The sequence below is a fragment of the Mustelus asterias genome, chromosome 26 (genome assembly GCF_964213995.1).
Source record: "Mustelus asterias chromosome 26, sMusAst1.hap1.1, whole genome shotgun sequence".
Lineage (NCBI taxonomy): Eukaryota > Metazoa > Chordata > Chondrichthyes > Carcharhiniformes > Triakidae > Mustelus > Mustelus asterias.
Genome location: NC_135826.1, coordinates 42,583,511 through 42,609,756, shown reverse-complemented (window position 1 = coordinate 42,609,756; position 26,246 = coordinate 42,583,511). Strand labels below are relative to the sequence as shown.

The 26,246-nt window shown below is 43.6% G+C and overlaps 1 protein-coding gene across 7 annotated transcripts in view; it reads right to left on the bottom strand.

Moving 5' to 3' along the window:
• gatad2ab (GATA zinc finger domain containing 2Ab) overlaps positions 1–26,246 on the bottom strand; it is a 130,604-nt gene that overhangs the window by 85,273 nt on the left and 19,085 nt on the right. Inside the window, exon 1 of one of the 7 annotated variants that reach the window (XM_078198575.1) lies at positions 9,240–9,302. The exons of 5 other annotated variants lie outside the window; for them this stretch is intronic. The gene's annotated coding sequence lies outside the window, so the exon portion shown is untranslated. Of the gene's footprint in view, positions 1–6,671; positions 6,877–9,239; positions 9,303–26,246 lie in introns of those variants that run through there. One more of the 7 variants, XM_078198574.1, reaches the window with a different exon arrangement.

Below are 26,246 nucleotides of genomic sequence, written 5' to 3'. Positions count from 1 at the left end.
TTGATTGGACATGCTAAATTGACCCTTAGTGTCAGGGGATTAGCAGGGGAAATATGTGGGGTTACGGGAACAGGGCCTTGGTGGGATTATGGTCGGTGCAGACTTGATGGGCCGAATGGCCCCCTTCTACACTGTCAGGATTGTATGATGATTGTATGTATGTATGAAAGCCTCAAAGAGTAGGGATTCAAGAGAGGTCCTGTGCAAAGTGCCTAAGCATATCAGACAGCAAGACTAATTCGGCATTTGACAAGTTCCAGCTATTGATTATTTTTGCGCATCAGTTCTGAAGCTGCCTTTTGCCAACTAATGCCCTTGTCTCTGTCATAACGTGTCTGCAGTAGTGAGTTCAGCAGTGACAGTGCTCCTGTAAGTGGATCCCCTGTGCCTTGTATTCCATTCAATATGGTGTAGCAAATCAATTTCTCCTTCCTGTATGCCATAACCAACATCTAGAAGGATTCTTTTCAAATTGCTTGGCAAGCTTCATGGCCAGCAGTTAATACTACTGAACGAACTTCCTTCAACGTCACTGGGTTAATGTCCTGGAATTGCCAACCACCTATCGCCAGGAGAATAGCAGCAAGGAGGCCAACACAACTTGACAGAACTTGGGATGGGTCATAAATGCAGTCTTGCTGCCATCATTCACATTCCAGAGAACCAACCGATTAAAATGCAGCTGGAACCTGAAGCAGCAGCAGTGGTTGCTTCGCAGCACACTAGGCAATAATGTCCAGGTGTCAGTTTAAGATAAAAACATGCTTAACACTGAAACAAGAAGTGCCTCGTGGCAAGATAATTTTGATGGGCAGATCATCTCCATTATACTGGACTGGGTCCCACCTTGGAAAAGACTACATGGAATTCAAAGCTACATTGTTGAACTGTGTACAGAATGGAAAATCAGAGAGGGGAGGGGGAACCTGTAGCATCAGAGGCCAAGTTATGACTGTTCTAACAATCTAGGTTATGACTGACGGACAGGAACCTCTTCCAGGAATCCACACAGAGGGACAAACAACAGGAAGCTGATTGCAAGCCAACAGGAAAATCAATATTCTTTGGATGTTGCTAGCACAGTATCACAGCTAATTTGTAACCATCCTCTTTTGTGAGCTCAAGCACAAATAAGGGTTCCTCTTCACCAGACCAACAATACACCACCGATGTCATCTCAGCAGCACTTCTACAAGACAGTTCCAGAAATGCTGGACTACCTGGATCCACTACAGTTTGCCAATCGCCGCAACAGGTCCACAGCAGACGCCATTTCCCTGGCTCTGCACTCGACCCTGGAACATCTAGATAACAAGGACACCTATGTCAGACTCCTATTTATTGACTACAGCTCAGCCTTCAAAACTATTATTTCCACGAAACTCATCTCCAAACTCTGTGGCCTGGGTCTCGGCACCTCCCTCTACGACTGAATCCTGAACTTCCTAACTCACAGACCACAATCAATAAGGATAGGCAACAACAACACCTCGACGATCATCCTGAACACCGGTGCCCCTCAAGGCTGTGTTCTCAGCCCCCTACTATACTCCTTGTACACCTATGACTGTGCGGCCAGATTCCCCTCCAATTCAATTTTCAAGTTTGCTGACCACACCACTGTAGTGGGTCGGATCTCAAACAATGGTGAGGCAGAGTACAGGAATGAGATAGAGAATCTGGTGAACTGGTGCGGCAACAATAATCTCTCCCTCAATGTCAACAAAACGAAGGAGATTGTCATCGACTACAGGAAGCATAAAGGAAAACATGCCCCTGTCTACATCAATGGGGACGAAATTGAAAGGGTCGAGAACTTCCAAGTTTTTAGGTGTCCAGATCACCAACAACCTGTCCTGGTCCCCCCATGCCGACACTATAGTTAAGAAAGCCCACCAAAGCCTCTACTTTCTCAGAAGACTAAGGAAATTTGGCTATGACAGCTATGACTCTCACCAACTTTTACAGATGCACTATAGAAAGCATTCTTTCTGGTTGTATCACAGCTTGGTATGGCTCCTGCTCTGCCCAAAGCCGCAAGGAACTACAAAAGGTCATGAATGTAGCCCAATCCATCACGCAAACCAGCCTCCCATCCATTGACTCCGTCCACACTTCCCACTGCCTCGGCAAAGCAGCCGGCATAATTAAGGGCCCCACGCACCCCAGACATTCTCTCTCCCACCTTCTTCCATTGGGAAAAAGATACAAAAGTCTGAGGTCACGTACCAACCGACTCAAGAACAGCTTCTTCCCTGCTGCTGTCAGACTTTTGAATGGACTTCCTTGCATTAAGTTGATCTTTTTCTACACCCTAGCTATGACTGTAACACTATAAACTGCACTCCCTCGTTTCCTTCTCCATGAACGGTATGTTTTGCCTGTCTAGCGCGCAAGAAACTATACTTTTCACTGTATGTTAATACATGTGACAGTAATAAATTAAATCAAATGCATCTGATCATTATTAAATGGACATAAGCAGTTCAAACGATGCCAATCTGCTGGAGAAACTGACAATCGGTATGTTTCCATGATACAGAATAAGCCTGATTAGGTGGAACAAGGTTTTCTTCAGAGAATGCTAGAGAAAATGGAAACAATTGACATATTTCCACTATAATTCCAGCCCTATATCTTCAGTTTTCACCCACATTTTGGTCCCTATAAGCTCTGAGCTATGCTAGTTGCTGTCTCTTCTGCCCCAACCATTTTCCCCAGCAACCTTCTTTGGGGGTTCACAAGAATCAGCTGCTTCAGTCAAGGTGTGCAGCTTTGAAGGTCAGAAATTGAAACAACTCCAGCCCATTGCTACCCCTCTTGTTAAAAATAACACACGGCACTGAATAACTAAGGGCCAGTAGGCCTGGCAGATTGGATTTTCACCCAAGAGCACTGGGGCAAACTATGTTACCCCTGCCATAGCTCTTCCTAGTTAAGCACTGACAGCACATTGAAACTGGGACTGTGCGGAAACATATGACTTAGTTCCATGCCAGGCAACTCATTCATTAGAGAAAAGTTGTAACTCATGCTTGAAGATGGCACTTTGTACTTGCACCCATATTTAGTTACGTGGATAAGTTGGATAAGTTAAGGTCATTCTCCTTAGAGAGGGAAAGATTAAGAGTTTGATAGATGTCTTCAAAATCATAAGGTGTCCAGAAAAGATAAAGAGAGATTGTTCCCATTGGCAGCAGACTAGAGAACCAGAGCATCCCAATTTAAGGTGACTCACAAAAGTACGAACTGTGGAAAAAAAACTATTCTACACAGCAAATTATTAGGATCCAGTACACACTTCCTGTGCAGTGTAGTGAAGGCAGATTTGCTTGAGATGTTGGATATGTACCTGAAGAGACAAAATCAGTGCTCTAGGCTATGTGAGTGGGACTAGCGCAGTTGCACTTGCAGAATGATGGCACGGACACCATAGCGCAAATGACCGCTTCCTGTGCTGTAACCATTCTATGAACTCTATTCTATGACCTTTTGAACAAACCATTTGCTTGAGATGCACTTCATTAGCTTTAATTTCACCTCACGGCAGGTACAGTTAAAAGTTCAATCAAGAGGAAACACAAGAAACTGTAACATTGAAATAGGAACATAGGAATTAGGAGCAGTAGGCAAATTCAGCCCTTCAAGCCTGCTCTGCCATTCAATCAGATCATAGCTGATCTCTCCCTGGTCTCAAATCCACCTCCCCACCTATTCCCCATATTCCTTTTTTTAAAAATTAGAAATATGTCTATCTTCTTCTTGAAACCAATGATTCAGACTCCACCGCGCTATGGAGCAGCGAGTTCCACAAATTCACCACCCTCTGCGAGAAGTAGTTCCTCCTCCTCTCAGTTTTAAATCTACCGCCTCTCAACCTATACCTGCGATCTCTTGTTCGAAGATTGCCCCATAAGAGGAAACATTTGGTCTACATTTACTTTATCAATCCCTTTTAAATTTTATATACCTCGATCAGATCCCCTCTCGTCCTTCTAAACTCCAGTGAGTACAAGCCCAAACTGTTCAATCTCTCCTCATTCGTCAACCCTTTCATTCCCGGAATCAATCTGGTGAACCTCCTCTGAACTGCCTAACGTCACCACATTCTTCTTCAAATGAGACTAGAACTGGACACAATACTTCAGATGTAGTCTCACCAATACCCTATACAAATGCAACAACACTTCTCTACTTTTACACTCCAGTCCCTTTGCAATAAATGCCAACATCCCATATGCTTTTCTTTTATTACTTGCTGCACCTACATACCAACTTTCTGTGATCCGTGAACAAAGACAACCAGATCCCTCTACCCGGATACTTTTTCAATCTGCTTTCCATTTAGGTGATAATTTCCTTTTCTATTTTTTCAGCTAAAATGGACAACTTCACACTTATCCACATTAAACTCCATCTGCCAAACTTTGGCCCATGCTTCTAGCCTATCTATATCTGCCTGTAAAATCTTTATATCCTCTTCACTGCCTGCTTTCCCACCTATTTTAGTATTATCCAGAAATCTTGCTACGTTACACTCTGTCCTTGCTTGCAGATCACTTATATAGACTATAAACGGTTGAGGTCAGAGGACTGATCCGAGCGACGCCCCGCTAGCTAAATTTCGTCAACCAAAGAAAGACCCATTTATCCCGACCCTCTGCTTTCTGTCAGTCAGCCAATCCCCCATCCAATCCCGTACTCTACCTCCAATCCCATGAATCTCACCTTCTGGATCAGTCTTTTATGCGTCATCTTGTCAAACACCGTCTGGAAGTCTAGATATACCACATCCACGGATTCTCCACTATCTACCTTGCTGGCTATGTCCTCAAAGAACTCGAGCAAGTTTGTCACACATGACTTACCCTTCATAAACCATGCCGACAATGGTGAATTGAGCTTGGTCTGTCCAAATACTCATTCATCTCCTTAATGACTGATTCCAGGAACACATGAAATACCATGTGAAGTGATAGGTAACATTTATTGCAATGCAAAATATACAATTTGCAAAGCAACTCAATATAATACATACTTTAAAACCCTAAACTTGCTACACACTTTTCAAGTCATGGTAGAAAATAAAACTAGTCTTGGAAGGGAGCAATAACTTTCTGCACATTCTTTAAACATCTCCAAAGATTTTTCTATAATGGATCTTTTGCTCATTTTCACCATAGTCTTAGTAGGGCCAGTGCATCATCTTGCTGCTTCTCTGGCTTTCTTCAAGCCTCCTTCAGTCCACATCCATAGTGGATTATATTTCAGAAAAATCAGGATCTATACTAAAGATACAGAAATGATTGCCTGTGGAGAAGCCACCATCTCCTACATGGGCCAATTAACTGATCTTCTGGTCTCATATTCTATGTTGCTCACAGCTGCATCCTGGCCAGAATGTCAACTGGTACCACAAGGTTCCACCACTGTCTAATCCATTGGGACAAAGTTGGTTTGGTATAATTGCACGCTTAAACAGAGTGAACGTGGCAAAATGTTTTCCAGAATCCTTTATTTTGGAATCTTCCATCTGACTGTCATAATTCAACCACAAGAAGTTAGACTTCATTTGACTGCATTATCTGGCATTTACACCGACAAATTAATTCAAACCGAGATCCCTTGATGTGTGAAAAGAAACTGCATATAGCCACAATGTAGCATACAACAGCAGAGTAAAGGCAGTCATTTGTTAAGTCAATTTTAGAGAGGGTAAATGAATGTTAGGAGCTTGACTGATTATCTTGATTGTTAGTGTAGCTATTAGCACACTCGGGATTGTTCAGCAAGTGCTGTGTAATGTGGAATCACATGTAGCAGTAGACGTTTGTTTTGGGTCTTGCAAGCGTGAGCTGGTTGAGTACAATTTGTACTCTGCTTATTACAATCAACCAAAGGAACATACTGTTTGATTTTATCAGCCAATCGTTAGGACATATGGCATATGTACCTAGCATCGCGACATACATTCACATGCAGGAACTTCTTCGCTGCAAACAAGAGGAATATGTTCAAATCTCGTGTCTTTTTCTGAATTACCAGGGAGCTTGAGGAGCCCATATTTTCCCAGTTGTTTTCTCCATGACCACACCTTGGCCAGAGACAATTCCCAACCAATCAGCACCCTGTTCTCCTGTAGTATAAACTGTGATCATTTGAAATTTGCCATTTTTGCATTTGTTCTGATGAGTGCAAGACATAAAACTTCAGCAACAAGTCTCTCTTTTCAGCAATATTCAAATTCTGTACCAAGTGACTGACAATAAAGGTGGTTCACAGGAGCATTATCAAACAAAATTTGATACCAAGCCACAATGTGACATTAGGACAGGTGGAGTGAGGCTTTAAGGAGCATCTTAGAAAAGGAAAGAGAGGCAGTGGGTGGAAAGGTTTAGAGAGTAAATTACAGAGCTACGGTCCTAGGCAGCTGAGGCTGCCAATAATGGAGCAATGAAAATCAAGTAAGAGGTCAGAATTGGAGGAGTGTAGAGAAATGAGGAAGGTATGGGGGTAGAAGTAGGTAGTCTTGATAATGGAGAGGATATGAAATCAGAAACTCACAGGGAAGGATGGAGTCAGTGACTCTGGAACACAGTTTGCAGCGGAGACCAAAGACAATAGCTTAGTCTTCCTACTACTTAGTTGGAAGAAATTTCTACTCATCTTACTTAGAAAAGTAGCGTGACGATTGGAGACAGTGGGCAAGATTTTCCTGCCGTTCCCGACAATGAGATAATCCAGTCCTCCAGATGAAAAGCTCCCGCTGACAGCCAATGGTGCGCCACTGATGCAAAGCGTGCTGCAGAATACCCCATCAAGTGCAGGGAGACAGCGGTATGCTGGTGAGGAATAGTTGGTTGACATCGGCGAATGTATGGAACCCAATGCTGTTTCTTCAGATCATGCTGCGAAGGGACAGCATGTAGATAAGAAACAGAACGGGGAAGCAGGGATAGCTCCTTGCTGGTCTCCAGGAGGTAATGGTGTCTGGCAAAGCATTACATGCTCCAACAACTCTAATGAATTCTCTCCAGCCCCTCCTCACACTGACTGAAAGCCCCTTATTGCTTACACTCCAGCCAGAGCAAATAATCTTTACTCATTCATCATATTAAAAATGTTTCCTAATTTTAGAAACTTATATCAAATATTCCCTTGGTCTTCTTTGCTCCAGTGGAATTCAGAGAATGTATAGCATAGAAACAGGACATGTTTATCTAATTTTGCCTTAAATACATCTATGCTAGTCACACAATCGAGTTACAAATTCTCATCACACTCATCATATCCTCTCCATGTGCGAAAGAGTTATTCAAATAGTCACATCCCTGCTCTTTCCCTTTAGCCTGTTAATATAGGCATCCAATGCCCTTTTGAAAGTTACTATTTAATATTTCCACCATACTTTCAGACAGTGCACTGCAGATCATAACAATCTTTGTAAAAAGTGATCATCCCCTCCCAATTCTTTTGCGAATGATCTTAAATCTTTGTCCTCTGGTTTGTTGCCCTTCCTGCCAGTGGAAGCAGTCCCAGTATCTCATGGCTCCTTTCATAACAATATCCTGGTTATCATTCCGGTGAATCTTCATTGTACGCTCTTAAAGACTTTAATGTCCATTCCGTATTGGGCTGCCAAATATACACACACTATTCCAATGTGTGCTTTCCATTTATTGTGCTACAAAATGCAGCAGTGGCCCAGTTAATTTGGAGAAAATCATAAGGAGGACATTGAAGAGAGGCTGCCATATCAAAATAGGGGAATTTGTCTGTGGAGCCCACCCACTTTTTCTTGCTGCTCCACATGCGTCATAAGTCTCCCTTTATCTGAGGCCAGCTCTGTGTTTTGACATGCAGCCAATCCAAAAATGATGCATTCTGGTGAATCATTGCAGCAAAGCAGTCAAGCTTTCATTAGATCCAACTCTTCCTTGAAAAGCCATTGAAATGATTAGTACAAAATGGATTCCAGAGAAACTTACAGTGGATGCACTTCTGCTTAAACCAGGAATAAGTCAGGTGGGTAGATGAATAAAAATCAGAAAGAGAAAGACTGGGTAGATTGTTCACTATTTGTTGGGAGTAAACTTTACTTAATGATTCAGAATTTCCTACATTCTCCCTATTCTAAGGGTGAATGGGCTGGGACTTTCTTCTGTGAAAGAGAGAAGACCAAGACATGACCCGAAAAAGGTCTTCAAGATTGGGAGTTTATTTTAAAGAGTGTATATAGGGAGCGTGTTTCCACTTGTGGACAAGGCCAGAACTAGGGACCATGAATAGAAGGCCAGTCACTAATAAATCCAATAGAAAATTCATGAGAAGCATCTTTATCTAGAGAGTGGTGACAAGGTAAACTTGCTAACACATGAATGTAACTAAAGGGAAGCTAAAAGAAATAGAATATATTGATAGAGTTACATGAACAAGGGTGGGAAGGGGCTTGTCTGTAGCATAATCACCAGCACGGGTTGGGTTCAATGGCCTGTTTCGGTGTTGTAGTTCTGTATAATACTTTGCGGCATGTATGTCACTGGCTATCCCAGCACATCCTGTCCTAGCACATCCCTGGTACAAAGACATTTCAGTGCAATCCCTCATCTAAAGATCAAGCCTTTCCAAGATTCCAACAGTATAAACCCCTGTCACAAAGAAAAATCAAGCTGATAGTGAAAATAAAACGCTGTAAAATAACTGGGCAAAATTATTTCAAAAAACAATATACCTGCATTAAAGAGAGACCTAGTCTGCGAGGGAGAAAAAAGCGAGTGGGAAACCAAAGCTCAGATGCAGAAAGAAATTGTTTTGACAGATTAAATAAAGAGGAAGTACCGCCAGTGGTGGAAGGATTGGTTATCAGAGGAGACAAATTTAAAGAATGGCAAAAGAACCATAGGTAAGGCGTGGGGAAAAGTTACACAGCGAGTTATGGCCTAGAATACATTGCTGACAGGATGGTGGTGGAAGATCAAGAACTTACTAAAGGAGATTTGATAAATACTTGAGAGAAAGTAACTTGCAGGGTAACGGAGAAAGAGCAGGGAATGAGACTGTGGATCTCTACCAAAGAGACATGATGGGAAAATGGACTACTATTGTGCTATATCCTTCTATGATTCTAAATAGAAACACTAAATCAGTGACAAAGAGGAATAAAAGCAAGAGTGTTAATCACAAGCTTATGAGTTGCTTTGTTTTTTTTCCCAATATATCAAGGCTGGGAAGTAACTCACCCCTGTCTAGTGGATGAGTGGAATTTTCCAGCTCTGACTCATCACGAGAAGAGACGCCATTTGGCCTTGCTTGCTCTGCAGTCCCCAGTGTCTTTATCACAGCTGTGGGATCAGGCTAGAGCAACTGATGACACAAACGCAGTGTGCCGTGAAATACACTCTCCTGTGATCCATTGATAAAAAGAAATGTTACAAACTGGAAGAATTGCTGGGTTTGGATTTCCCCACAGTATTTCCAATCAACATAGTCAAATTTAGTTATAAAAAATATATAACTGGGACAGTATGGTGCTTCAATATTCTGAGTTCCAATTCCCAAATAGCAGGCCTAGCACTGTGGGAGAGGTCAGATCAATATGGATCTTTAAGCTCCCCTGACACTTTAGTTGGTTAATGCACCACCTGGTGTGGTGCTCACGGAGAGAACAAACTATCAATCAAGCATTTTGGCAGCTGGATCTCAGCACCATTAGAATCATAGAAAGTACAATAGAAAATGGCCATTCATCCCATTGGAACTGTGCTGGCTCTTTCAAAGCAGTCATGATGTGGAGATGCCGGCGTTGGACTGGAGTAAACACAGTAAGAAGTCTCACAACACCAGGTTAAAGTCCAACAGGTTTATTTGGTAGCAAAAGCCACAAGCTTTCGGAGCGCTGCTCCTTTGTCAGGTGAGTGGGAGTTCTGTTCACAAACAGGGCATATAAAGACACAAACTCAATTTACAAAATAATGGTTGGAATGCGAGTCTTTACAGGTAATCAAGTCTTAAAGGTACAGACAATGTGAGTGGAGAGAGGGTTAAGCACAGGTTAAAGAGATGTGTAGTGTCTCCAGCCAGGACAGTTAGTGAGATTTTGCAAGCCCAGGCAAGTCGCAGGGGTTACAGATAGTGTGACATGAACCCAAGATCCCGGTTGAGGCCGTCCTCATGTGTGTGGAACTTGGCTATCAGTCTCTGCCAGCGACTGCGTTATCGTGTGTTGTGAAGGCCACCTTGGAGAACGCTTACCCAAAGATCAGAGGCCGAATGCCCGTGACCGCTGAAGTGTTCCCCAACAGGAAGAGAACACTCTTGCCTGGTGCTTGTCGAGTGGTGTTCATTCATCCATTGTCGTAGCATCTGCATGGTCTCCCCAATGTACCATGCCTCTGGACATCCTTTCCTGCAGCGTATCAGGTAGACAACGTTGGCTGAGTTGCAAGTGTATGTACCATGTACCTGGTGGATGGTGTTCTCACGTGAGATGATGGCATCCGTGTCGATTACCTGTAAAGACTCGCATTCCAACCATTATTTTGTAAATTGAGTTTGTGTCTTTATATGCCCTGTTTGTGAACAGAACTCCCACTTAGCTTACGAAGGGGCAGCGCTCCGAAAGCTAGTGGCTTTTGCTACCAAATAAACCTGTTGGACTTTAATCTGGTGTTGCGAGACTTCTTACTGCCTTTCAAAGCAGCTTGGCTAGTTCCATTAATCTGTGGTATTTTCAAATCCCTGTCATTTTTATCCTCCAAGTATTTATCCAATTCCCTTTTGAAGGCTACTATCCACCACATTATCAGGCAGCGCATTCAAAATTGGAACCATAAGTTATGTAGACTGTTTTTCCTCATATCATCCATTTTTTTGCCTATCACCTTAAAACAATGCCTACCCCACTCCCTCCTGAGTTATTGACACCTCAGCCATTGGAAACAGTTTTGTTTTAAGTACTCTACCATAAGCCTTCACGATTTTAAACACCACCAAATCACCTTTTAATCTTTTCTGTTTGCAAGGAGAACAACGCCGGTTTCTCCAATCCATCATCTTTGGAACCATTCTAGACTTCTGAGGGGAAGGTTTCTGATCTCATTGTTCTCAGAACTTTCTCAAAATTCCTAAAAAGACTTTGACAGTAGATTCTGAGAGGCTGTTGCCCCTGGTCAGAGCGGGTTCATAACATCAGGATAAGAAAGTGGCCAATTAATCTTTCAGTATGGTCGGCCTAAACAGAGTTGATGCCCTCAGATAGTGTGTTTGGCCAGCTTCCCCGGCAGCATGAGGCGAACAGCGTGAGGCCCCAGAGGCGATGCGCTCGAAAATGCTGACCACCAAGGAGTTCATGACACATATGGCTTTGGATGAGATCCAGGTGGAAGGGTGGATCTGGGTCAGCGCCCCATGCATGTAGCTGGAATAGCTCTGCTTGCGGGTTTTCCTCCGTTTCTTGGTGACTTTTGTCAGCGTCCGATTGGGATGTGCTGCCTTAGCTGCAAGTTGAGGCACTCCGCTCCATCTTGACCAACTCAAAGAGCTGCCCATTTAGGATGACAATGAGCAGAAATTTCTTGTGTTGTGAATCTATGGAATTCTGCACTCCAAAGACACGCTCAATTTTGGATTGTATTCAAAACTTAGATCAAGAAATTTCTAGGCACTAAGGAATAATCATTTTCTGTTTTTATTCTGTTTATGTTTCCAGTATTTTGCTTTCAAGGAAATCAGAGATATGGGGATAAGGTGAGAAACTGCAGTTTATGTGAACATTCAGCCATTATCTTAGTGAGGCAGCAGGCTTGAGGGGCCACATGGTCCTATTTCATACAATCTACATTGCTATCTGGAGAATGCATATGTATGGATATGGGCCAAGGAGATGATCAGATACAGCAGTAAACCCCACCCCTACTTTTGAATCCAAGGGCTGTATGTGCCTTCAGGTAGTAGTTGAATTGGGTTCCTGCACACTATAGGAATTAGGTAGGTTAATTAGGGCTAGCGATGTCAGCCTATAGTCTGATTTTCTGCCTCTCGCAAGAGATAGCATGCTGCCAAGCATTTTGAGAGGTTTTGAGAGATTAAACATTCTAAAATGGGGCAGGCCTTTGGGTCAGTTGGCCTTTTCCCAAGATTCACCACTGTTATTTTGGAGGTAGTAAGGGCTGTTTGAACTTATGCACGAATGTACTTCAGGCAAGATTCAGATACTGCATCCAGGAACAAGAATATATATATTTAAAAATAAATTTTGAGAAAGTTTGGTTTAGCTTCAGAGGTCTTGGACTAAGAATCATAGAATCCCTACAGTACAGGAGGAGGTCATCGAGTCTGTACCGACCACAATCCCACCCAGGCACTATTCCCATAACCCCACACATTTACCCTGTTAATCCCCGACATTAGGGTCAATTTAACAATTGAGGAAAGGAAGCACTAATAGCCATGTACTCAACCCAACACACAAAAGTGGAAATTCTTGAACGTTAGTGAAAAGCTAGCTTGTATAAAGAACTGGAAACTGTACCTTAGCATGGGGGTGGGGGGAGAGACCAGGGGAGGGGGAAGAGACCAGGGAGGGGAAAGAGACCGGATAGGTGGAAAATTTTTCTGACAAACAGGTGAGTGATTTAAAACACCTAACATTGCAAACTACCCATAATAATGCACCTTGTGCAAAGTTTTTTGGACTGCAACCTATTCTAGAGATCAGAGGCAGACATCCAAGGCACTTTGACATATGCCTCAGTTAGGCCCCCAAGACGTGAAATTAATTGAAATCACACTTTATGCTTACGTACATTTAAAACTCACAGTTTAATTTTTTTTGTTGGAGATCATTGAACTACAAAACTCTCAAGGGATCACATTTCCTCTAAAAATGCTTTATATTAAATCTTTGGCCAAAAGAACCAATTTCATCCAATGATTATGGAACAGAGTATAATAACCTCTACCACATGATACAGGAAGGTAAAGAATTTAAATTCCTCTTTCCTGAAAGCCCATTCGCAACAAGATTGGATCTCACATACCACATACTTTGCCAAAGGTGCTTGGACAAAAAGCGTTGGCAAATTATTTGGCTATGGAGGCCATCACACTCCAGACAAACCAAGTCCTTACCTGGCATTCCCAGACACTGGAGGGGATACAGATGGGGAAACAGACAGTGTATTGTTGGCAAGTAGCACCATTGATTTGGAGGTTGAAACTACACTATTTAACTTGGGGAAGTGTTTAAACAGGATGGGGATCAAGGAAAATAAAGTTAGCGCCCTGAACAAAAAATGAAGTTCTTCTGCCACGCACTCTCATATCGTACAGCATTCAACTTGCAATAACAAACAAGAAGAATGGGTATTCAGAGATCGAATCGTTGTGGAGGAAAAAACAAACAAGTCACTTGTACTACAAGGTGACTTGAGAGACTCCCAGAGAGCAAGATTAATCTGTTTGAGAGATAGCCTTTTTACAGCTAGGGAGCAATACTATTTGACAGGAAATAGTTCTCCATGTAATTGTTCCCTGAAAAGCAAGAAAACCAATCTAAACAACTGACCCTTCTTTCAATGGCACGAACCTACCTTACCTGCCAGTCACCACTGGACTGCAAGCCCCATTTTCTGATGGCAAGGTGATTTCAATGACAAGATTGCATTTTTGCTCTTGGATTACAGGGGAATTCTCACCGTTTCCAAAGTTTCCTTTCATCTCAATTCAATTTAAGCCAAAATTGATTTTTAAAAAAATCTGTTGTTGAATATGTTATGATGTGGAGATGCCGGCGTTGGACTGGGGTAAACACAGTAAGAAGTTTAACAAGACCAGGTTAAAGTCCAACAGGTTTATTCAGTAGCAAAAGCCACACAAGCTTTCGGAGCTCCAAGCCCCTTCTTCAGGCGAGTGGGAATTCCCACTCACCTGAAGAAGGGGCTTGGAGCTCCGAAAGCTTGTGTGGCTTTTGCTACCAAATAAACCTGTTGGACTTTAACCTGGTCTTGTTAAACTTCTTATGTTGAATATGCTAACCAGTTTCTTTTAATTAATCTGTCCTCCAGCCGCTAAACCAAACCTGGTCCCTATCTGCCCTCGGGTTAACCGTAAAAGATCTCACAGCACTATTTTGAAGAGCAGGGGAGTTCTCCTAGGGTTCCCCAGCCAGCATTAAAATATCAGAATTCTCATATTTGTGGGAGCTCGCTGAGCACAAGCTGGCTGCTGTGTTTCCTACATCAAAACACTGACCACACATCACAAAGTACTTCACTGAATGCCCTGAGATTGTGAAAGGTGCTACGTAATTATAAGTGCCATTTCACTTTTCATTCAAAAAGCCATGTGTAAGTTCAGACTAGTTGCCCATTACATTGTGTGGTGTGTTATATGTGAATAGGAGATTTTCCTATACAGCATTTAAGCCCCCCTTCCCATCATCTCTTAAGGGCATTGCTTACTACCGGAGCATAATTCTACAGATAGCAGATACCTGTCAGTATGGCACTAGGCAGTGAGAATGCCACTTAACCATGGGGACATTACAGCACCGTTTGCTCTCAGATTGCATTGGAAACAAGTGTACAAATCCTGGTTGATTTCCTCTCAACCCCAAGGCACACATCAAACAGCGAGACTCACAGATGCATTGCAGATTTCTTCTGTGCCTGAGATTAGGTAACTCAAACAAAATGTAACCCTGGGACCCTCTGGTAAAAAACTTGAGCATTGCACTGTAACCATATATAATACATTTCTCTTCCTTTTTAGGTGGTCCCTTGGGGATCAAGGATAACTTGCTTCCACTCCAGTTTGATGAAACTGAGATGGCTGATAAATCCAACGTGTGATCAGATGGTGCTTGAAGGGTCGGGTAGATAGGCTGTTTGGAAGTTTGTGCATTCCCTTTGACACCTCAACTGTACCTCTACATGCTCCCAACAAAATCTTGAAGTGCTTTGTGCCTTTCAAATAAATCTTCCCCATTTTGGCCTATCACAAGCCAGAGACTCCCATGAGTTGGAGGAGATGTTTGATCTCTTCAGTGATGTGTGGAGGACATCTCAAACATTTCTGATGTCCTTGAGAGTCTCCTGCAGTATCCACGTTCAGAGTGGAACAGTTGCTTTGGGAATCTGGTGTCAGGCGTATGAATGACATGTCCTGTCCAGTGAAACTTGATGCTGGGCATATTGGCTTGGGAGAGGAGGCTGCTTTGGACCACCTTTCTTATCAGCAGATTTGGAGGCTTTTGTGAAGGCACCACTGGTGGTACTTCTCCAGTGCTTTGTGGTGCCTGCTGTACATTGTCCAAGTCTTTGAAGCATTCAGCAGTTTGGGGGGATCACTACCGCTTGGTAAACCATGATCTTGGTCTTGGGTTTGAGATCCTGGTCCTTGCATACGCTTTCCTCCCTCAGGCAGAGCTGGCACATTGGAGGTGAAGAAGAATTTTGCAGTTTTTGTCTGCCTTTGTCAAGAAGCCTCCTCCAGTAGTCCCCAGCATCTCAGATGCCAGTCTCCAGCCAATTCGATTCACTCCACGTGATATCAAGAAACGGTTGGAGGCACTGGATACTGCAAAAGCAATGGGCCCTGATAACATTCCGGCAATAGTACTGAAGACTTGTGCTCCAGAACTTGCCGCTCCCCAAACCAGGCTCTTCCAGTACAGTTACAACACCAGCATCTACCCAACAACGTGGGAAATTGCCCAGGTATGTCCTGTACACAAAAAAGCAGGACCAATCCAACCCGGCCAATTACCGCCCAGTCTACTCTCGATCATCAGTAAAGTGATGGAAGGGGTCATCAACAGTGCTATCAAGCAGCACCTGCTCAGTAATAACCTGCTCAGCAACGCTCAGTTTGGGTTTCACCAGGGTCACTCAGCTCCTGACCTCATTACAGCCTTGGTTCAAACATGGACAAAAGAGCTAAATTCCAGAGTGAGGTGAGAGTGACAGTCCTTGACATCAAGGCCGCATTCAATCGAGTGTGGCATCAAGGAGCCCTAGCGAAACTGAAATCAATGGATATCGGGGCAAACTCTCCGATGGTTGGAGTCATACCTGGTACATAGGAAAGTGGTTGTGGTTGTGGAAGGTCAGTCATTGCAGCTCCAGGACATCTCTGCAGGGGTCCCTCAGGGTAGTGTCCTAGGCCCAACAACCTTCAGCTACTTCATTAATGACCTTCCCTCCGTCATAAGGTCAGAAGTGGGGATGTTCGCTGATGATTGCACAATGTTCAGCACCATTCGTGACTCCTCAGATACTCAACCAGTCCATGTTCAAATGCAACAGGATCTGGACAATATCCGGACCTGGGCTGACAAGTGACAAGTAACATTCGCGCCACCCAAATGCCAGGCAATGACCATCACCAATAAGAGACACTCTAACCACCACCCCTTGACATTCAATGGTGTTACCGTCACTGAATCCCCCACTGTCAACATCCTCGGGGTTACATTGACCAGAAACTCAACTAGACTCACTTCAACACAGTGGCTACAAGAGCAGGTCAGAGGCTAGGAATACTGCGGTGAGTAACTCACCTCCTGACTCCCCAAAGCCTATCCACCATCTACAAGGTACAAGGAGTGCGATGGAATACTCCCCCACTTGCCTGGACGGGTGCAGCTCCAACAACACAAGAAGTTTGACACAATTCAGGACAAAGCAGCCCGCTTGATTGGCACCACATTTACAAACATTCAATCCCTCCACCACCGACACTCAGTACACGATGCTGCTACTATCTGCAAGATGCACTGCAAAAATTCAAAGATCCTTAGACAGCACCTTCCAAACCCACGATCACTTCCATCTAGAAGGACAAGGGCAGCAGTTACATGGAAACACCACCACCTGCAAGTAGTCCTCCAAGCCACTCATCATCCTGACTTTGAAATGTATCACCATTCCTTTGCAGTCGCTGGGTCAAAATCCTGGAATTCGCTCCGTAACAGCATTGTGGCTCCACCCACAGCACGTGGACTGCAGCAATTCAAGGCGGCAGCTCAACACCACCTTCTCAAGGGCAACTAGGGATGGGCAATAAATGCTGGCCAGCCAGCAATGCCCATGTCCCACGAATGAATAAAAAGAGGCAGCTCCCAAGAAAAGCCAAACGTGGAAATACAGAAAACACATTTTCACACATTGGACCACTGTGGAAAGAGATGACTGATAAAAATTAGAGGGGAAAAAACAGAAAGTATTTGTGCCCCTTATAGGATCTCCCCTGTCTCATCTTGAAACAAAATGTCCAGCAAGTTCTGGGGGAGACTTGCTTTTAAGGTGTTCTGAGGGTAGAGATGAAGTAATGCCCAAGGTGTGAAATCACACAGTTACTCCAATATACCAGGTCCAGCACACCATTCATTGACCAAGACATTTTTAATCAGTCAAAGGAGCAAATACAGTTCAAGCATTCTCCTTCACCATATCCCTCCCAAACCCCCACATATTCATCTTCCCCAAGCCAGTGACAGCTTTTAGAGACGCTCCGTGGCTTCCAATATTATCGCTTGAATTAAACAAGATTTGGTACTGATCTAGAGACTAGGTAAGGTTAAGATTGATTCCCACTGTACGAGGACAACAGATCATTCTTGGGTGAGCAAACTAAAAGAAATGAACCATTGACTTCCTGATCACCATCCAATGGCTCACATTCAGAAGACTACATGTAGACATTGGGCTAGAACAAGATTTAACAGGCAGTCAGGACGCTAAAAGAAAAATGGAGCACAAGCTGGCACCTTCTGGAATGGTGCAGAGAAAACTCAGGCATAAAAAAGCATTTAGCAGCCAACACATTCATTGACTGTTTCTTCTCCTGCTGAGAACTCCGGAAGCTATTTCACACTATGCTTTAGTTTTAACAAACAGTCCATGTTTAAAAAGCTACAAGTGAATCTGGACCAACACTTTTCAGAACCTTTACACGACAAAATTTTGGTGTGAATAAGCCTGTGATCTTTGCTGCATCAAGATGCAACAAGTCATCTAATAACTTTCTGCTCATCTTTTCCTCATTTTACCAGTTGGTTCTCTGCATATTACAACCAGAAGATGCCCGCACATCAGCTGTATGGAGAGAAGATCTGAATAGGTTCTTTCGAGATACAAACAATGTAGTTACAATTATATCATTGGGAGATCCTAGTTGAATTGGAGCAAAACAACTAAATTTGTTCCTCCGAATGAGGCTAAGACTCTCTTTTTAATGCTCTGTAATATTTCACAACCACTCATTGAATTATCCATTTTAGGACTCTTGCTAATGAGAAACCCCTATAGCAATCTTCCCCAAAACTGCTCTCTCAGACACTGAGTGGTGTGGGGCTGGTGGATGGCCACCCTTCTGTCAATAATCAAAAAGGCAAACAGAATGCTGGCCTTTAATACCAAGTGGACTGGAATCTTCCCCAATCAATGGAGTAGAAGTTATGCTACAGCTATATAAATCCCTGGTTAGATCACACCCGAGGTACTGAGAGTAGTTCTAGGCAGCACGTTGTAGGAAGAGTATACTGATCTTGGACAGAGGGCAGAAAATATTTTCCCAGAATGATTCCTCGACTCTAATGGTTAAATTACAAGCAGAAATTAAACAAGTATTATATTCCCTGATGTTTAAAGGTTTAAGGGCTGATCTGGAGAGAGAGTGAATGAATGGGATAGATTTATCTGCTAGGTTACAGACTAAAGCACAGATGGTGATGCCTACCTCCAAGAAAACATTAACAAAGAACGGTGCTTGGAAAATAGAATCACTGGAAGGAAAAGGGAAGAGATGAAAAATAAAACAAGAAATTAGCCAAATTGCTAAGTGTCCCTTCCTATCCATGTGATCTTTCCATGTTCAGAAAGGTGCAACTCTGAAGTTCACCGCTCTAAAATATTTATGGATAAATATTTATATTCCTTGAAGGGATGGGGGGTTGCAGATGCTTTTAGTTGGGATTCAAACCAAGTCCATGTGGGAAAAAAGACACTGCAGAATAACTGACTCCAACGTCATCATTGGCTTTAAGCCAATTATTTTTAAAGTTAAATGCTACAGGATTCAAAAGATGAGTTTGAACAGTGTGTGGTCTTTGGCCTGTTGTGTTTCACTCATGTCATGTAATCTTTTGTTTAAATGACACTAGTTATTCACCAAGGCAGACAAGTGCTCGCCTGACATGGCTGCTGCCTCCATTTTGTCTTCCCACCTCGCTGTGCCAACAACACAGTGACACGCAGTTCAATGCCACATTTGTTTTCAATATCAACGAGACTTCAAAACAAAACCAGGCTACATTTTGGAAGCAAAAGTGTCACCAAATCTCAATCACGAAGCAAGAGAAGACACTGCATCTGTTAAACAATCTGTGGTAGGTACACTCAGGAAGAGCACACAAAATTGGTATATATTCAGCTAAAATACATAATACTGGAAGATTTGTAATTAGAGAAGAGATGGTCACTCAATCTGTCAGGCTTTCATCGGTGTGGGCTCTTCAACTAATGCAATTTATTTCAATTATATTTCTCTACCTTTCCTCTGTCAAGTCTTTTGAGTCTTGACAGCATGAGGAACTTGTGTATGAGTGGCAACCTTTTACCCAAGATATCAAGGTTGGAATCAAATAGTGATTAGACAACATCACAATTGGATTTCAATAGTCCATAGATTGGAGGAGGAAACCTGAGAAAAGCCTTGGAAAGGGTCCAGAGGAGGTTCACAAGAATGATCCCGGGAATGAAGAGCTTGTCGTATGAGGACCGGTTGAGGACTCTAGGTCTGTACTCGTTGGAGTTTAGAAGGATGAGGGGGGATCTTATTGAAACTTACAGGATACTGCGAGGCCTGGAAAGAGTGGACGTGGAGAGGATGTTTCCACTAATAGGAAAAACTAGAACCAGAGGGCACAACCTCAGGCTTAAGGGACAATCCTTTAAAACAGAAATGAGGAGGAATTTCTTCAGCCAGAGTGTGGCGAATCTGTGGAACTCTTTGCCGCAGAAGGCTGTGGAGGCCAGGTCATTGAGTGCCTTTAAGACAGAGATAGATAGGTTCTTGATTAATAAGGGGGTTAGGGGTTATGGGGAAAAGGCAGGAGAATGGGGATGAGAAAAATATCAGCAATGATTGAATGGCAGAGCAGACGCGATGGGCCGAGTGGCCTGATTCTGCTCTTATAGTCTTATAAGGGAGTTCAGAGCTCCACAGCTTTGAAGTCCCAGGAAATGTGAAGAACTTTACTCACAACAATGCAGCACTCTGAACAGTACCCCACTGGAGACTCAGCCACTCTAGTATCCTTCCGACTCAGAAGATCTGCTAAGTGAGCCAGATGACACTGCACGCACCAACAGCCTAGATTGCAAGTCTTGGGAATGCATTGTGCAACAAATTTCATTTTCTTCGGTTCTCTGCCCAAAGGCAGGACCAACCCACAGCGCCACAACCTTCACAACATCCAGGTTCTGAATCCATCCAGCCAGAATGGGGATTGAATCTGATCCACACCGACAACCAAGTCAACTGCCCCCACACCACTCCCCCTCCCTCCCCCCAAAGAGTCCAAGTGTGCATCAAAGGCACTATTAATAAATGTAGTCACTGAGATGATGCTTCCCCTTGCTGGGAATCTAGAATACAGCATCGGGGTCAATATTTGATCATTTAGGATTGAGATGAGAAGAAATTTATTCGCTCAAGGGGTTGTGAATCTTTGGAATTCTCCATGAGTTTGTGGGAAAATGGAGTGAAGCCCAAGATCGACCATGGTCGTATTGAATTGTGGAACTTGGACAGGTCACATGTTGTTCCCTTGCTTCTTTTTCTTGGGTTTATTCTTAAACTCCCAGTGAGTACTGTTCAGGACTCAATCTAATAATTTAAAATCCACCTGGGTTCTTAAATATTTACAGTATAATACTTTGAGGTTTTTCACTGCATTGGCAGGATTCAGAATAACAGATTAAAGTACTTATATTCTAACATTTCAGAGTCAAGGGAAATCCATATTGTTAGCTCTCAGCCTTGGTAAAGGTAGGGGTGCTAAACATCACATCTGCATTTTGTGCAAGCCAGATTGCTAGAATGATTCACAGTGGAAAGCGAGTATGTATGGATGACGAACAACAACATGGTCAGACTCAGTGATGCCTGCTGTGGTTAAATATCACAGCATCCAATGTCTGGGCTTGCAGCCAAAGAATACTCACTTGATGAGGAATCAGATGAACCATATTTCAGTATGAAGCAATGCCTTCAGAAAGAAAAGGCATCTGGGAAACAGGGGTGAGAGTAAAAAAAGTGGGGAAAAAAAGCAGGCGCCAGGATGTTTTGGAGAATGCAGAAGGGCACAAGGATGAGAAAAAGGCATGGAGTATAATGTGCTTAGCCAGAATTAGATGACCTTCTGGCTCACTTATAAAGACTATTATCTTTAACAGAATTTGATGGTTATTCAAAAAAAGATTTCATGAACATTTGGTGAAAAAAGTTGAATGAGATGGAGGTGGAAAGCGATTTGAGACAGAGCACAGGTAATCCACTAGATGCAGTTTGATAGCACAGCAGGATTAATGTCAGGAATTCAGATAAAAATGAGATACGCACACATCAAACAGAGGTGGGGTCAGATTTTGAATTGGAAAGCACTCCTTATACTTTACACTAATCTGGAAGTCAACCTACCAACATTCTAGCAAGACATCCCCATTTTTAGAAGTCCTATGCTAAGGTTACTCCAAAAGTCCTTGCTCAAAGACATGAGCGTGCACAGACTCTCAAAAGGTATTTATGTACGCACACTCGAATATATGTACACACACATTAAAAACTCTCATTCTCAATTTGAAAAGTCTAAAAAAAAAGCCAAAAATAACAGTTCACCCAAATCTCTCAATCCATTTTCCAATTGGATGGAGCAATAACCACATGCCTATCATGCAGTGAGCTGAACACTCCAGCTATGGAGAGCCCTGGTGATGAACGTTTCCTCTTTGTGAAATGTTGCTGGAGTCAAGGTTTGGAACACAAAAGAAAAGAGAAGGAAAGCCAGTGGATGTCTCCATGATAGCAGGCAGAAATACAGGCCAACACAGAAGAAAGGCAGCACTTTCACTATTCCCCAGGCTGCAAGAAAGAGCAACCCAAGAGAAAAGGAAATAAGTGATCAATGTGTCTCCTAAACTGCCGCCTCAGCAGCATAACACAGCCAGAAAGGGCGATTAAAGGAGGTTTGGAGATCTGCCTTGGAAGGAGAACCCACCCTGAGTGCAGGATAGTAAGCAGATATTGCACTCAAAATGACCTCTCCTCACACTGTCACTGAACTAAACAAAATGCTCGAATTTCACGACAAGGCTTTCCAAGGCCCTTTACACCCACTGTAGGTCACTGTTGTAAACATTGGGAATTTATGCAAGGTTTTAAGTTAAGGAAATGCAGCAGTCAATTCACACACAGCAAAGTCCCACAAGCCACACACCATCCTAATGTGGAACGATATTGTTATTCCTTCACTATTGCTGAGTCAATATCTTGGAACTCCCAACTTAACAGTACTCTGAATTTTCTGAAATCCATTTACGGGATGTGGGCTTTGCTGGCTGGACCAGCATTTATTGCCCATCCCCAATTGCCCTCAGGGTGGTGGTGAGTTGCTTTCTTGAACAGCTGCAGTCCGTGTACATATCCCAAATGGACTGCAATGTTTCAAGAAGGCAAATCACCCATCACCCACTCGAGCACAATTAGGGGTGGGCAGAAAATTCTGGCCTTGCCAGCAATGCCCCATTCCAGCAAACAAATAGAACAAAAAACAACAACATGATAATGACCAGTTGCAGTAATGTTTCGATCGCGTGGTCCGCACAGAATTGCTCCTTAAAGGGACCATGTTACCACACTCCTTCCCCCCTCTCCTCCTCCCAGCTTGAATCCACATGAGCAAAAACAGAAGAGAAACACCATTTATACATGGGAATATAGACACAATATCACATTAGGGACACCAAAGGAAAGTCCATTCACAAAGTCAGTTGGTCTGGAAGCTTCCAGCCAATGTGGAACAATGCAACTCTATACCAATGAATTTGATCCGGCAGAAGCAAAAGGCAAACTCATCAGCTCAGGGTGATGTCTTCCTCAATGGCTTCTTCCTCCTTGGCTACAGAAGCCAGAGGCTGCCTTGGCTCCACAAGGCCTGGAGATATCCCTGGATCTGTAACTAGTACATGGGTTCACAGAGGGACTCTGGATCAGGCCTAGCTCCCTTCTTCAAATGATCCACATGTTTTTCCACACTGCGACGCTATACTTCCAACACTTACGAAACTGGTCCCATTCTCTCTAAAATTCTTCCTGACACCCAAGTCGGCCCATCACCAAAGTTCCTCGCTATGACTAGGTCATCAACCTCAAACATTCTATCTCCTTTCTTTGAGTCATGGTTTTCTTTCTGAGAGGCTTGCCTAGCCTCCACCTTCCCTGACAAATCTGGAAACATCAAATCCAAGTGGATTTATAGGCGGCGTCCAATTGATAATTCAGCTGCCATAACCGCAGTGGTGGCATAGTATTATATGATAGCAAGAAGCTTGCCAAGCACAAGATCAGTGGTCTCTGAGCTTGCTTCTTTATAGATGCTCACTCTGCCAAACCACTTGAGGCTGGGTGGTAAGGGGCTGACAGAACATGGTGTATACCAATTCACCTGAAACTGGCAGAACTCCTCAGCGGCAAATGTTGTGCCAATGTCGGACACCAAGATCTCAGGGACGCCATGGATGGCAAAGATCTGCCGCCCCCCCCCCCATCAATTATGGCTGCGGCCGTGGTAGACATAATTAACTAGACATCTAGCCATTTTGCATGCGCATCAACCATGATGTGCTATGAGCTGTCCAGCGAAATGTGTGCACAAAGGTGATAATGATAGTCCAATGACCAGACATAGCTTCGGGCCAGTGCCCTCATCCTGCTCTGCCTGGGGACATGCATCATGCATCTCCTGTAGTAAAAGCTGACAACCCTGGGGTGGCACCATATAACACGAGCCCCCAAATAACACACCATCCTCACACATTATCTTCTCCCTATGCTGTAGATAAGATATGATCTGCTCCAACTTGTCACAGTGCCAATCATGTAGCACCATCTTCTTAATTTTGGAGAAATGGATCCCTCTCAGTCCAGGAATTTATATGGGCAGCTGAGACTTGCACTGTCTCTAGAAGGTGCAATGACAACACTTTCTTGAAGCACAGGTGGTAGTGGTATAGTCTGTGGCAGAGGGAGGCGGCCAAGTGCATCCACGTTCGAAATCTGCATCCCTGGTCTATGCTGGAAGGAGCAGCTGTATGAAGCCAACTGCAAGGCCCATCTCTTTACCCTCGCAAAGGTAATCCGGCATCGGGGTTCAAGTAAATTTTGGCCTTTGCTCCTTTTATTCGGCCCAGTTCCTTGAGTATCTGCACATGAATTCTTAAAAACTACCATCTGCGACTTTCAATATCACCAGCTAGGCCAATTTTACCTGTTTCAACCAGTCTCAACCCATGAGACAAGGTCTGTGACCCCTCAATCACTCGAACTAGTAACTGGTTCCTAGAAGATACCGGTACTGCAAATGATCCCGCTGTCTTCCAGATCTCTCTCGTCGAGGTTGATAAAATGGCCCCGGAACGACAACCTCAAGGTTGCAGACCTTTCTCGAGGTATCTGGATGCTTGTTCACTTCGGACATGACACTTAGTAGCCATGGCTCCAGTGTCAACTTCCATCGTCAGAGGTCTGCCATTGATCATCAGGATCACCTCAATGGGTGGTACCTTGTTGAGTTGGACCTGGTTTAACATACATGTTTTGGACCCTTGTTAGGTTTAACAGTGTTACCTTAACGGTAGTTTTTTTTGTGCATTCTGTCCTGCCTGCTTTGCTCTGGACCAAGCCTGCAAACGGGTCTTTCTCTTGTGGTGAAAACACACAATCTTTGCACAAGCACGATCCCTGGGAATGCTCTCCCCCACACCACAAACATGCTTCCACCCCATGTGCTGTCCTACCCCTCTTGGGCTCTGTTGCACTCTCGCTCAGGCTGCTCCTCGTAGCAGCCATTTCCGGCACAAATGGTTCACCTTGTTGGGCACGCCTTGTAATTCACTCGCACCTTGCTCAGCACATTCAGTCACCTGAGCCATCTCCACAACTTTTACCGAAGAGATTTTAGTCTCAGCGAGCAGCCTTTTTTGTATAGTGAGACTGCTGATCCCATAGACCAAATGGTCTCTCAACATCTCCCCCACAGCTGTGTCAAAATCACAATGCTCTGCTAAATGTCACACTCTAACCACGAACCTGGAGACCATCTCCCTGGGTTCACTCACAGCAGAATGAAATTGATACCGTAACGTGATGATTGAAGGTCTTTGACCAGTCCCACTATTTGACTGAAAGACTTCATGCCCTGATCTTCAAGTGGTCAGGTTTCTCACCAGGTTGTAAGTTTATGGGCCATAGACCGAGTAGTAGTATCACCTTTTGCTTTATCTCTGTAGTAATTTTGCTAGATACAAAGAAATAGCATAATCTTTCATACACAGAAACATACGTAGAAAATAGAAACAGGAGTAGACCATCTGTTCCTTCGAGCTTCTTCTGCCATTCATTATGATCATGGCTGATCATCAAAGTCAATACCCTGATTCCTCCTTCCCCCCCCCATATCCCTTGATCCATTTAGCCCCAAATCTACATTTAATTCCTTCTTGAAATCTCTCAACTTTTTGGCCTCAACTACTTTCTATGGGAGTGAATTCCACAGATCTACCATTCTCTCGGTCAAGAAATTTCTCCTCATCTCAGTCCTAAAAGGATTCCTTATCCTCAAACTAGGTTTTGGGTGCCCCCACCACAGGGAGCATCTTTTTGAATCTACCCTGTCAGAACTTTATAACTTTATGTGAGATCCCCTCCCACTCTCCTCAACTCCAGTGAATATAACCCTGATAGTCTCTCCTCATACGTCAGCCCTGCCATCCCAGGAATCAGTCTGGTAAACCTTTGCTGTACTCCCTCTATATCAAGGACATCCTTCCTCAGATAAGGACACCAAAACTGCATACAGTACTCCAGGTGTGGCCTCACCTACCTACCTCTACTCTGTCAAGCCCCCTCAGGATCTTATATGTTTGAATATGGTAAGATAGGTTAGAGGGCCTCAGAGCTGGAGGAAA